The sequence below is a fragment of the Cryptomeria japonica genome, chromosome 10, assembly GCF_030272615.1.
Source record: "Cryptomeria japonica chromosome 10, Sugi_1.0, whole genome shotgun sequence".
Taxonomy (NCBI): domain Eukaryota; kingdom Viridiplantae; phylum Streptophyta; class Pinopsida; order Cupressales; family Cupressaceae; genus Cryptomeria; species Cryptomeria japonica.
In genome coordinates, this window is record NC_081414.1 from 50919965 (window position 1) to 50934968 (window position 15004).

The 15004-nt window shown below is 37.6% G+C and overlaps 1 protein-coding gene across 3 annotated transcripts in view; it reads left to right on the forward strand.

Moving 5' to 3' along the window:
• The first annotated feature begins 11231 nt into the window (after positions 1–11231).
• The window catches only part of LOC131029665 (phosphopantetheine adenylyltransferase), a 62314-nt gene continuing 58541 nt past the window's right edge, over positions 11232–15004 (forward strand). For 2 of the 3 annotated variants that reach the window (XM_057960262.2, XM_057960257.2), the window contains exons 1-2: positions 11232–11454; positions 11671–11775. The gene's annotated coding sequence lies outside the window, so the exon portion shown is untranslated. The remainder of the gene's footprint in view (positions 11455–11670; positions 11776–15004) is intronic. The other variant, XM_057960265.2, reaches the window with a different exon arrangement.

The following is a 15004-nucleotide window of genomic DNA, read 5'->3' on the forward strand; positions in this document are numbered from 1 at the left end:
TTTCTGATGATGGATCACTAAGTGTGATATAAAACATCAATGAAATAAACATAAACAATTCTTCCTCGTTGAGTGGCTTGTGATACAATCTGAGACGATGATCGTTGACCAATAGTTCAATGGTCTATAACTATACAACACCATTAGGAAAGACTTTAGCAATTTCATAAGGACCCAACCATCGAGTTTGTAGTTTGTTCAGATGATTCTTAAAGTGTGATTCATATAACAATGCCTTGTCTCCCTGTTCGAATTTCTTTGTTTTGATGAATCGGTAATGTCATTTAACCCTCTATGTTTGCACTAATTACATTCTTTGCAGTGCTTCTTTTCTATATTCATCGTGTATTGAGGTGTCCAATTCTCTCCTATGCTCTCAGATTAAATGCCAAGCTAGATGGTTGTTCTTAATGACTTATGTTCAAATTAAATGGGTATAACAACCTTGACTCCACACATCAATTCAAATGGTGTAAATCCTATAGTAGTTTTTCATATGGTCGTGTAAGACCATACTACTTCTTGTAATCTAAAGGCCCAATCTTTCTTAAGAATTGACATTGTTTTGGTAAGGATTGCCTTGAGTTCTTTATTTGTTTGAGGGTGATATGGATTACCCTTCTAATGCCTCGACTTGCACTCATTCGTAAGGGATACTATTAGTGTGGATGTACATTGAGGACCTTGATCTATGACAAGCTCTCTAGGAACTCCATACCTTGTAAAGATTTCTTCATGCAATGATTGTACAACTTTATTGTCATTTGCATGCTTCATTGCTCTCACCTCCACCCACTTAGTTAGGTAGTATGTGCATACCAAGATATATTCCTTAATGTTGGATGGTGGGTTAATTGACCCTATAAAGTCCAAACCCCATTTATTAAAGGGTGCCAAAACCATTTGTGGTTGCAAAGGCATTTCATCTTATTTGGTGTGCTTGCATATTTGTTGGTACCTATCATACTATCTAGTATACTTACTTGAATATTTATGAATAGAAGGGCAATAGTAACTAGTGTTGAGGATTTTGAGAGTTGCTCTTTTTGCTGCAAAATGACCTCCTCGAGGATCATCATGACATGCATGAAGAAAATCATGTATTTCATCTTCTTTGAGGCAATGTCTCATAACATTGTTTGGTCTAATGTAAAAGAGGTAGCTTGCAATCCATGAATAAGAAAAAATTTGTCCACTAGTTGGTGTCTTTCTCTAGGAGAAAAATAAGAAGACGTCTTACTAGAGACCAAATAGTTGGCAATGTCTACATACCAAGGGTCGTGAGTTTGAAGGGAAAATAAATGCTCATCAAGAAAAGAATCATCAATGAGTGGATTTGAACCTGGATTTGTGATTCTAGACAAGAAATCTACAACTGCATTTGCTTTTCCAGGTTTATCAACTATTGTGATGTCAAACTCCTACAACAAAAGTAGCCATCTCACCAACTAGCCTATTACAATTGGTTTGTTCATCAAATACCAAATTGTTGCATGATTTGTATGGACAAAAACTTGATATCCTATAATGTAGTGTCTGAACTTGTTGATGACATAGATAACTGCTAATGTTTCCTTTTTAGTAATAGTGTAATTGAATTCAGTTGCTTGCAGGTTCTTGCTAACCTAATAGATTGCATATTCTATTATCCCTTCTTTTTGTCCCAACATTGCTCCAACTGCATGATTTGATGCATCCATATGAATATGAAATGGTAAGCTCCAATTCAGTCCTCTAAGAACAGGGCCTCTATTAAGACATCCTTTAATTTTTGAAAATCTTGTTGACAAGTGTTAGTCCATTCAAATTTAGCATCTTTTAGTCAACAAAACATATAGTGGGGATGCAATTTTGCTAAAATATTTAATGAACCTTCTATAACAACCTGCATGGGTGAGAAATCTTCTGACATCTTTTTGCTTGGAGGGTATTAACAATTTTTTAATGACCTCTATTTTCATAAGGTCAACTTTTATAACCTTCTAGGAAACATGGTGACCAAGCACCACTCCTTGCATCACCGTGTATCATTTCTCCTTACTTAATGAGAGGTTGTGATCCTTACATCTTTAAAGCACCTTAGTCAAATTAGACAAGGCTTCCTCATAACTATCACCACAAGTAGTGAAGTCATCCATATACACCTCCATACAATCATGTGCGAGATCTGAGAAAATGCTAATAACTACTCTCTAGAATGTTGCAGGTGTGTTGCAAATGTCAAAAGGTACAACAACATATGCATAGGTGCCCCGAGGATAAGTGAATGTTGTTTTGTCCTAATCTTTTAATGCTATTCGGATTTGGTTATAACCACTATCCATAAATGAAAAATATTTATTTCTTGCTAAAGAGTCCAGAACCTTATCAATGAATGGAAGAGGAAAGTGATCCTTCCTTGTTGCAAAGTTGAGTTCTTTGTAGTCTACACAAACTCTCTATTTGCTCCCTTTCTTTGGAACTATAACAAGTGGTGTGACCCACTAACTGTCAAAGAGAATATGTGAATCCTATATTCAACAACTTTTGCAATGCAGTCTTACCTCCTATCTCCTTAATTGTTGGATTCGTTCTCCTTTGGGGTTGTTTGATTGGCCTACAATATTCTTTTATGTAAATCCTACGAGTACAAAGGTTTGGATCTAGTCCCTTCATATCACTATAATCCCAAGCAAAAGCATCCATATGTTCTTGTAGCAAGGAGACTAACTATGTCTGCTATTGTTGATTTTATTGTTGATATTAAGGTGCTTTCCATGAGTAATTTCTACCTAAATAGTAAGGAGGTTCATTGAGGTTGTATTTAAAAATGTTATCCTAGAATCCTCAATGTGTGGCAACAACTGGTGAAGTAGTTGTGCAATTGACAAGTAGCTTTTAGATGAGGTTGCAAGTAACAAGGAATATAGAGGACAAGAAGTGCATGCCAAACATGACAATGCTTCTTCGTGTCTACTATAATCATATTGGAATACATGATCTATGATCGTATCATCATCTTGTCCTTGCAACATAGGAACCCTTTCTATCATCATAAGTGTTTCTAGACTATCTAATTCCTTGTCTCCAAGGTCTGGCCAAATGGCTTGATCACTATCTTGGTGAGGTTGGGTTGAGAGATATAAAAACATTTCTTTTTGTAACATTCACATTTGAAATTATCATTTCCCCTAATATACATCTTGTGAAAGCATCTACTATTACAAGCCATGGTCTCCCTAGAATGAGCAGATACCCCCCATGGTTAGATTTTGGTTGTAGGACAATGAAATCTGTAGGATATTCCTAGTATTCAAGTGTTATTACCAAGTCTTTGACCATCTCCTATGGCTTAACTATGGAACTATCAACAAGTTGTAGGATAGTAGGTGTAGGCCTTAGATTGGGTAGTTGCAAATTTTGCATGGTCTCTTGGGTCATCACATTGATGGTGGATCCTAGGTTAATGAGAGTGTTTGGAATGAGAATCCCATTGATTGTAACATTTACCACATGGCTCCCAAGGTCGGTATATTTGGGAACAATGACTTTTCCCAACATGATGCTTCCCAGTTGACCCACCACATGAACAATCGATGGGTACTTCCTTTTTGTACCTAACTTTTTAATGCATAGCTCCTTAATAGTCTTATTATAGATAGGGACATCATTAATTTTTTGAAACAATGGTATCTTGATATTAACATTGTTTAATTGGCCCAAGAAGTCAAATGTTGGTTCAAACTCGAGTAGAAGCACAAAGTTGTGTAACACTTTTATAAAGGAAATGGTTAATGTTGATTCAATTTTTTAAATTAAATCAATAGATAGTGAAATATATGTTTTAAATTTTGAAATGATGTAAACTAAAAAAATTTACATCCTTTTGTCTATTTTATGTCTGTGATTTTAACAAAAATTTATAAAACTATTTGAATGTAGTTTTTTATAAAGTAAACACTATAATTTAGTTGCTGATAAAATGCTAAAATTGAAGTTACACAAGCCGCCACACTTTATTTAATTAATTTTCTCTTTTTTCTTCAATTTTTTTGTGTATATTGATAACTTGAAACTTTAGTGCATGGATATATTTTTTACTAGTTTTTATAAATATATTATTTTCAATAAATTTGAAAAGTTGTGTGCTAAAATATAACTCTTTCTAATTGTCGCCACTTTTTTTTTAAAATTATTTATCCAAATTAGAAAAGAATTATATCATCTTGACATAGATTCTTTTCTCTACTGCATCATATTTTTTCAAAAGTTATAAATAAATTTTAGTATTTTTCCTTGACACGATAATCAACCTTATATTTTAGTGTTGATGACCTACTTTCAATAAAAACAAAATATTAAATATTAAATATAATTAAAATATTTAAAGATATATATTTTGGAAAATTCACTTATAGATCTATAAAAGGGTTTTTTTACGTTTCAAAAAAAATATTATGTATAAGAGTAGGAGTTGTTGAAACATCGAGTTTTTTATTTTTTATTTTTTTGGTAATTAGACCCAAAGTGGTATAAAATATACATTTAGTAGACATTTCCAATTGGAAAGGTTGTGGCCCATATATAACTTAGCTATAATGAATCTTTGTAGACCATATGTTTGACTAAAATTAATTTTTAGTTAGAATAACTTAAATTCACTTGTGCTAATAAGTTGGCTTGAAACATGACACAATTTTGTGCTTTTACCCACTTTGGTTTTTGCACATTAAGTCTTTCTAGAAATGGTAGTGAAACACCTTTGTTCAATTCTGACTCAGGAAGTGAAGATTGGCTACTCAATGGAGGGTAAACATCAGTTGAAGAATGACATGATGGTACCTTTGTAATTATAAGTTGGGTAAGTGCAACAAGGGTCTTTCTAGAGTGAAGGTGGACATTATTAATATCTAGCACATAAGTAGGAAATCATTGGGCATCATTAGTGTATACCTACTATACTAGATGATTATTTGGGTTAGGTGCAGGTTGTGCTAGCAATTGAGTGGGTTTCGAAAGTTGTGAAGTATAACTGACAAGATTAGGCATAATGGCAAGTTGTGTAGGTGGGGCTAACAACTGTTACATATATCTAGCATTAGGATTATTCCACGGTTAGTTGCCTCTCCATGGTTATTGCTACCAATTTGATTGAGGCATCTATCAAGTTAGGTACCCATTCTAAGATTGAAAAGATTGCCAACCAACTAGAGCAAGTTAGTTTTGCCATTAATCCAAATTGCTGTAAGAGGTATTGTAGGACAAGGGATCTGGAGGCATACTTGGCCTTTATTTCCATGGTTTTCATTGGGCAAGGTAGAACACCTGACCATCTTCATCTTCAAAGGTCTTGAGATCAGTCATGTCCTCTATGTTTGTAACTCATTTACATCTGCAATCTTTTTTTCTTATAGCGACAATGGGGGCAATATTTAGCTAGAACAACATTTGCTTCCTCCTGCTTCTTTCTTTCTTGTAATGCATCCATATGAGTAGCCATGTGATTGATAATATCCTAATTCATATTTGAAAGTAGGTTATTGATTTTCATCCATGAAACTCTTGTAGTAGACCTAGATGTTAGTCCTCGTATGCTTGTTGTCTTCTTCATAGTTGACCTATAATAATTTCTTGCAAGCCTGCACATATCATCCCAAGTAGCTTGAGTGACATGTCCTCCTGCCATTAAGTTTAAGGCATCCAAATAGTCTTCATCAATTTCACGAAATAAAAACATGCTTGAGAGTGTTCGTGTAGATTTTTATGCCTAGATTTTTGTAGGCTAAACATGAAACATTCAAGATAGTATTCTAATGGTTCATCCTCCTTTTGAATCATTCGAAATATATCATCTCCACACAAGCCTCCTCCTCTGCAATAATATTTATACTTATTCAAGAACGTTGTTTTCATACTATCCCAGTCAACCATTGCATCTCTCCCCCAACTCGTGAACTATCTCAAGGCAGAGTCCAGGGAACAATTTTAACCTATGGTTATCTATAGTGTAGTCTTAACTATACCATATGACATCAAACTCAATGAGGAAGGTGTATAGGTTCTTAGTAATAAGCCCATGGAAGTTGGGAAGGGTTGAAGGTTATGTGTTCTTAAGAGCAATATTCCTCTCTTATTTGACAATGGGGAAATGGAAATTTGGAGTCTCTTCATCTTGGTCAGCATGGCAATCTGTATCACCCATTCTAAATCTAAATCTAGAGGTGGAGAATTATGTGGAGTGGAATTTTGGGATGAATTAGAAGGGGCTTGAGAGGTTGGTCATGATGGAGGTGAGTAGTATTCAATTTCTATTGGAGTTGTTCGAATGGTTTGGATATCAGTATTGGGAAAGAATCTTTCATGAGAGTCCCTCCTATGCATGCAAGATATAATCCATTGTTCTAATGCACGTGTAAATGGTTAATAAATATTATGGTGGGTTGTTTAGAATCTAAAAGTCTTACTTCCTGAAAACAAAAATTCTTATTTCTAATAAAGCATAAAAATAAACTAGACAACCCAAATAATTTCATAGCTTGACGCCATCCCCAACAATGATGCCAAAAATGTCAAGCCTTATAATTTCAATTGAGATTATAACATAATTTCACAATTTAGGGATATTTGTCCATGTCAAGCAGTCCTTCATGGTTTAAAGGAATACATTTACTTGTCAACCATAGGTCGTATAACTTGAAATGGTGCAGCACTATATGTGCATTACAAACCTATTTAAGGTCACTATCCTGCGTAAATTGTAAAGATTGCAGTAAAAGAAAGAGCTACAAAACAACTGCTAAAAATAACTATTGCTGAAATAAAAATATCAAGAAATGAACATTTGCAATGTAAACAAAATGTTATACTACAACATCTTAATTTGAGGCAACAAGACAATAATCAAATCAACTACTATTGAGCAAACATTAATTATTCATTACTTTCAAACTATCTATTTTATCTCAATTATGGTTGTTGTAGGAACAGTGAATAATGGAACTATTATTCTACTGAAATTCGGGAAAACTACTTTGGTGCTAAACACTTGAAACAAAACTAGCTAAACTAAGCTAATACTAAGAGTAACTTTACCTCAAGTGGGCCCCCTTGGTTAAGTATTCACAATGAATTCACAAGATTGCACGGTTGGTTTAGAAATGCATTGTATTTTATTCATTAAGATTTACATACTTGCTTCAAAATATAACTGCTAACATACTCACAAAATCATTAACCTTTTCAGGTCGAACCTAAGCTTATTTATAACATTAATCCTATGACTAATTCTCTAACCAACTAAAACTCGATCTCCAAATCTAGGGAGAGATTTATTAATTGAATAAAGGAACCATAAACTTAAAAGAGTCCTATTAGGACTGCAATTTCTAACAACCATTTAAAACATAATTATCCACTTGAATCAACTCAATAGACTACTTAATAATGCGTGCTCAAGTAGTTCAAGTCGTAATTAAGGATGTTCATATGTGAGTGTTGCCCTTAGATAGCTTGATCCACCTAAAACTGCTTTTAACCAGCTCAATGTTGATTTTGTCCATGGTTGTAGGAGCTGACACAGTGCTTGGCTATAGGAACAATAGTTTTTGGGCCAGGAGAAAGTGTTACATAACAGGTTAATATATTCAACATTACAAACCATAGTAATTAACCATTTCCATCCATAACATGCACACTCATAAGCATACATGCATTATATTAGAGTTGTTAACTAAACATATTAAAAGTGCTTAAACGAAGTCTCAATACCATAATAGGTCATACTAGGATTGAGGTTCATAACACTTATACCATAAAACTTAACTAAAGTCTGCAATGTAACTGATAAAAGATGGACAAATTAGAGACCTATCATGCCACACCCAACATATAGTCTATCTAAATTTTCCCAACACTTACTTCTGTTGCCAATCATCAAATCACAAAATTAAAGATTGTCATTTGGCTACTACGAGGGCTAAGTCACCTCCTAAGGTTTATGACCCTCTATGTGATCCAAAGGTTTCAAAACTAGAGGAAAAGTGGACCACAATTACCCACAAGGGGAAAGCTACCGCATCTAACAATGTCAAATCCAATGAACCAACTATTGTGTAGTTGCAACCATCAATGCTAGTTTCAAACCCTTAAGAGAAAGGGAAGGGGGTTACAACTCCCATTGCCACCAAGGCTTTTGTTTGTCCTACTTTTGTGTGAACACCTCAGTTGGCTTCAATACTTTTGACTCAGGCACATAGCTTGTGCTGCTCTCACAACTCTTCCAGGCATGCAAAGGAAGGCGATATTGTTCCTGAAAAGCGAAAGAATGGGCTTTATGGTTTGCTAAAAGCCTATGTTTTCTTGCAAAATCATTTCTCCCCTCTTGCAGATGAGGATGATGTACAAGATTATGAATTGTGAATTTTTGGCCATGTAATGTTTGAGCTCTCACTAACCTCACCATGAAGTATTTTGTGCGGGATACTCAACTGAATTATTTTGGTATTCATGTGTTATGTCTTTAGGAAATTAAGATCTCTACTTTCATGCTATCTACTACATGTCGGGTTATTTGGCTAGGTGGCCTAGTTTTTGCTTCCAATCACAAGGCGGGGTATGGAAGGGTTGTCACCCTTCTTGTGCCATAATGGCAATCTTATGTGGTTGATCATGGATTTAATCCTACTTAGTGACTTTTTTGGATCCTCATATCAATTGATTATCATTCCCTTGGGATATCATTAATGTTTATGCTCCCAGTGACATCGTTGAAAGATCTACTATCTGGTGTTGAATTGTGGATTCATTGTCGCCTTCCACTTGGGTGTTGTGCGGTGACTTTTTAATATGATTGAGGATCCACCTTGGTTGCTCCAGTATGGGTGGAAATGGACAGGTTACAATGGAATCTTTCAATTTTTGGGCATTCCTTCTGCTTTCCAGGCTTCACTAGTGGAGCTTTGGAAAGTGGACCTTACCAGAATAGAAAATAAGCTTTCCTTTTGGATTACCAAACCACTTTCATTAGCTACCAAGTTTTGGGTGTGCTCTAAAATTCTTACAACAACCCATGTTTATTACTCCTCTTGTTGGACTCCATCAAAAGCTTCTTGTTTGAAGTTGGAAAAGTTTTAAATTGATTTCTTGTGGGCCTTTTCTGAAGACCATAAGGGTTTCAAAGAGTTGTCTGGAGTTTTGTTGTCTCCTGTGTGACTTAGGTGGTCTTGGGCTCCTCTCTACCTAAAATAGGGCATGGCCTTTTGTGCAAAATGGATTATTTGTGCCATTTATGGCAATGAAGCCTAGAAAATTCTTCTCAATCATTGCATTTATTTGAGTTATCCTATCAACCAACTTGCCTAGAAGGGGATTGGTTTTCAAACCCTTTTGGTGATGAAAGATGTTGTTCACATCAAAGGAACTTTTGTGGCCAGAAGCATTTGGCATGCTTGGGAAGCTACAAAGCCCTGGCTCTGGTGGGTCAGCTCTAGCTTTCGAGATGGTCTTTCTTTCAACTGGCATAATCTTTGGTGGTCTCCGCTCATTTAGATTTAGGGGCTTCTTGTTGCCCAACTGCCTTGGGCTCATGCCTTGTGTTTTCATGGGTGAGGCATTTGCACTCCCCACAGTTTGTTTTGTAAAGCCTCGATGAATCTTCGCTCTTGGGAAGATATGAAAATCTAGTATTGGATTTCCTAGCCAAATTGAGAGACATTTGACATTGTTTTGTCAGCTCTACCTCTGAATATGCTACACAAAATTGACATTCACTTTATGAAGCCTTGATGAAAAGATTGGCGTTGTTCTCCTGACACTACCTTCTATAATTATAAGCCGCGTCTGGGCTACCGTTGGCTCTTTTCACATCTTCCCATGGTGTCTACTTTGAATCTTTGGTGACACTTGCAATTGCTTCTTTTTCTTTGGCAATGACAATTTCATAATATTTGGCCTATTGTCATTAAGCCTAAGCTCACCCACTTTTCCTGGTGTATTCTTTACCAAGGCTTGTCTTTGGGCTATCGCCTTCGACATATGGCCGTTATGGACCCTCACTATCCATTCTACAGTCAACTAGAATCTTTCAAACACATCTATTGGTTCTATCGCTATGCTCAAAACTTGTGGAGTTAGATTCATGACTTTTTTCGCTCCTTCTGGCCTAAGCCATTTTTCTGGCACATGGCTCTTTTGGGGGATTGGTCTCATTTCCCTTTCAAATATACCTAAACTCGACATGCTTTCAGGGTGGATATTATCTTTTCTCTATGGAAAGATATAAATGTTATTTTGTTTTCTCATGATTCTATTGCCACTGATGCTTTGCTTTTTACTCAAGTGTGTATTTGCAACAATGTGATGCTTTAGATCCAAGTGTAGACAAACAAGGTGGTGTTGGAGGTTTGTCATCTTTAGGAGCTTCTTGAGCATTGGGGCAATGCCCCTTGCATAGTGGCTTGGGTTACTCCCAACAACTTTGCCTCTTGTGGCCATCGACATGGCCACACTTCTTTAACTCGACATTCTCAAACCCCTTGGTAGGCTCCTCGTCACAAATTTGGTGGTGGGAGTGGATCTACTTGGTGGCACTTTGCCTCTCTTGTGTGGAGGCTTTGCGTCTAGTTCGAGCTCGGGGGGGGGGGGGGGGAGGGGGAAGGGAGGGAAGGGGCAGGGTCGACTTATGGTGGTGGTAGTGGATGGCTGACTTCTAGTGGTTGGTGATGGCTGACCTAACTCTTCAAAGGGGTTTCCCAAATCGACTTTGGCGATTTTGCTTGTTCGTGATGACAAAGATAAAGAGGAAGGAGAAGCTGCTGCTAACGAGGGGTGGTCCTTGCCTAACGTCACTCTAGACCCCACTAATGTATGGGGTAAACCGAATGACAAGGATGCCCCTTTGCCAATTTTTGGGATTGTTCTTATCGTTTAAGCAGCTTGTTTCCATTAGTTATTTGTTTTCTAGGCTTTATCCTCATGTCTGTTATTTAGTATACTTGGTATTCTACTTTCCAAGCTTGATGGACTCTACTCGTGTGACTCTAAAATAACTTTCCAAACTATGTTTGTGCAACTCCATGGGGTGACCTTGTGTCCCTCAATAATTTTGTGTATATATGTACTTTAATTTAATTTAATAGAATTTGACATGAACATTCATTTAAAAAAAAATCGGCATAAAATTTTGGAGGCATTAATTAGAATGTTCGACCCTCAGATCCTATCCCCTATTTAAGGGAACAAAATTTGATTCCAACCGGTCTCCCAATCAGTACAGCCAAGCAGTCAAAAGGGCGGACAAGGAGGAGGCCCTTACTTTTCCATTCCACCAAATTATTCTACCACCTTTATCCACGTCTCTTTAATCAAATTTCTGAATATTAAAGATTTTTTTCCGTGACCAAATGAATTCGATGTAACCAAAACAATGTGATGGGTTTTTGCTTAATATTCCAGAGTGAATAGGAGGCGATAAACTTGGTAAGAATCAACGAGGAATGAGGGAAACTTCTTCAATTATGGGTTTTTGTGTGGTGTTTGTTTGTCTCGTTAAAATGCAAGATCTACCTACAGTTAACAACAGTTGCAATGAAACGCATAACTCTTTTATTAGATGATTTAGATTCTTTATCTATCTATCGGCAGTAATCTCAAAATTCCTGTTAAGTCTAATGTGTTTAATGTTAATGATTACAGGTAGAATCCCAATGAAAGCAAAACTATAAATCCAACCCTCGTTTTGCTTTTGTTAGTACAGGCGATTTGGATCTTTGGTAAGAAGCTGCTGTAGAAATTGCAGAGGTAAGTTTTTTCTCAAATGCCTATCTCCACATTGCTGATGTTACAAACCTGGGTTTGTCAGTTTTGGTGATCCTCGATCTCCTTGATTTAAACTCTAACAATGGGCGATACAGGTCTGTTGTTAAGTTATGAAATCATTTCGGACTTTTTTCATTAGAATTTTAATGCATCCGGATCCTCTTACTCTAATGGCATTTTTTCGGTAATGATTACAAGGCAGGCAACTTAGGTCTGATGCTATAGAAGACATGTCCATGGTCATCAGTAGCCCCCTTAATAGCAGTCCTTTACTACCCAGGTTCTAAAATACCTTTACTCTGAAAATCATTAAAAAGCCTCAAACTACCTAGAAGGTCATTGTCCTTGTAGGAAAACATATTACCTCATTTGCGTCAGTCCTCTCCGATAATGAGCCCAGTAGAGAGATAGGAAACGCCAAAACCTAGTTTAATTACACAGTATATTTTTGTAAAGAACATTTCAATTGGATAAACCATAGACAAAATACTCAAATCAAAGAAGAACCTAAGGGTAAGCCAAGATTTTTGAAACGGCCACCATTCATCCTTGATTCCATCCTTGATGCAGAGTGAGTGGTAAAATTTAATTGGCGCCACTATTCTAATTGAGAACTAAACTGCTAGTTGACCTAAAATACTGTTGGTTGAAATGCTTCTGGAATCAACCGTGTAAGTTCTGTTTCCACCAAGGTTTTTTTTATCACACTCCATGATCCATCATTAGGACAAGGAAAAATCTTGTCTGTTTGACCCAAAAGACTGTTGTTTAATTGTGCTGACCAAGAAACTCTTCTATACCAGCCCCATTAACTGTGACTGCAGAAATTTATTGCATTGCATGGGTTATTCTGCTGTTGCTCAAGTCTGTTTGTCATTGGTTGATCATTGAACGTGTAGCAAAAATCATTACTTTGGAGTCTGGACAATAATTTATCCTTAGAGACCAAAGTCTTACATCTATATGCGTAATATTGTGGAATGGGACAAAGATTGCTCTCATACTATGTAAGATTTACCAATGGGCAAATAAATCCAAAATTTTGATGACAAGAACAAGCTACAATAGTGAAAATACATAGACAACTGAAGATTGTAGAATATAATATGATTGCCATTCTAAATTAAAGGATAAAATACAAACAATGGATTGGATTGCCAATCGATGGAGACTCAAGAGTGAGCATTTATGGTAGATGCCACCAAGAGATGTGATGGTACAAATAATGTGGGATAAAGGAGATGGTACAAGTTTTCACCAAACTAGGAAAATACAACTATCTTTATTAAATGCATATTGTTTTTTTGAATAAAGGGGTAAAAACTTTATTGAAAATCAGAGACAAGAATTACATAGAGACCCAGAGCTACAAGGCTCCAGGAAAGAACCACCAAGCCAACCTCAGATAATCCAACTTCATACTCAACCATGTCCTCAGTAAAAATCTTCTGCAAGTCCTGACAATAATCCCCGGAGAGATGCTCCCAACCTTCAACTTTCCAATCACTACTGTGTTCCGAGGCTCACTTGGCCAAACAATCAATTGCTCTATTCCATTCACGAGGGATGTGGATGAAAGAGACCTGTTCCATTAAAGAACTAATTTGGAGAATCTGCTGAACAATCCCTACCAACTGCCACTGAATCCCACTCACCTTCTGCTCCGTCAACAAGTTAACAACAATTTGTGAGTCCGATTCACAAATCACCTTCCTTCGTCCCAATTCCCAACCACGTTCAAGGGCATAGAGAATCGCAAATCCCTCCATAAAGTTATTAGGCTGCCACCCTTTATGCACCGAAAAGAGGAAAACAACCTCCCCCATGCTATTCCTGCCAACCCCACCAACTCCAGCAGGGCCTGGGTTACCCCTAGATGAGCCATCAATGTTAATCTTGATAAACTCATCCTGAAGGGGTATCCACCTTCCCATCCTTTGCACCTTCTTCATGGCCCGTCTACCTCTCCTGACACAAGCTGAGGCCGGAGACGACTCCTGTAGACCAAGCCTACTCACAATATCAGTCTCATCTCTACCCAAAGGAAAATTGACCTCACATTTCGCTTCCACCGTCTCCCGGATCATTGCAATGATCCTATTCCAAATTTGCTGAACAAACAATTTGACCTCACGAAAGATTCTCCTGTTCCTCTCGAGCCATATTTGCCATAGAATGAAGATGGGCCCAATATACCAGACAGTCTGAAGGAAGGAGGACAAGATAGGAGGTCTGCCCAAACTGCTCCAGAACTCCACCAGAGAATCCGCGTGGATACAAGGATGCTTCCACACCCCCCACCAATAATGCCAAATAAGCAGAGAGTAGGGGCATCTGAAGAACAAGTGTGAGGAATCTTCCTCCCTATTACCACACAAAACACAGATAGAGGGTCCTAGAAATCCCCTCTTGCGGATATTGTCCCAGGTTAGACATCTATTCAAAGCCAAAGTCCAAGCAAAGCAATCACACTTCGGCCAAGACACATTACTCCACACCTGTTTCCACCAATTCACCTCTCTTCCCTCAAGTCTTCGGTACATCAATTCCTGATATCCATTAGCCATCGTAAACACGCCCTTAGGATTGGGAGACCAAGCCAGCCCATCCCTACCCTTGAGGGAGCTACAGTGTCTACTTGCCAAAATGTCCTGCAGCTCCTCACACTCTTCCTCCATCCCAGCAACTGGCCACTTATCAAGAGACTTCCACCTCTCCATCTCTAGATGTCCACACCTATACATAGCCTTAAAGTCACTCACCCTTGACCATCCAGCCTCCAAAAACCTCTGGCACAGATTCCCAAGGTTAGGGAACTGATCAAGAATGGGAGGATAGCCATCCCAAGAGTCGTTCCAGAAAAGGACCTCTTCCCCCCTCCTGCAAATCCAAAAGAGTCCTGCCTTAATCAGAGAAGCCCCCCTCTTGAGAGTATACCAGATCGATGAGCTCTTTCCCTCAAGCGGATATCTAGGGATTTCCTCCATCGGGACCTTCTGCATATATTTGTTGGCCAAAATCCTGGCCCAACCCCGATCCTGCTCCACACACCACCTCCAGTACAATTTAGCCGCTAGAGCCTCCCCAAAAGGAATAGACTGCCTTAAACCAAGCCCCCCTGACTGCTTTGGGCTACAAACCAAGTCCCAATTGACAAGACTCCATTTTGAAGAGAAAAGATTGCCTGCCTATAAGAATTGCCTAGCCAAAG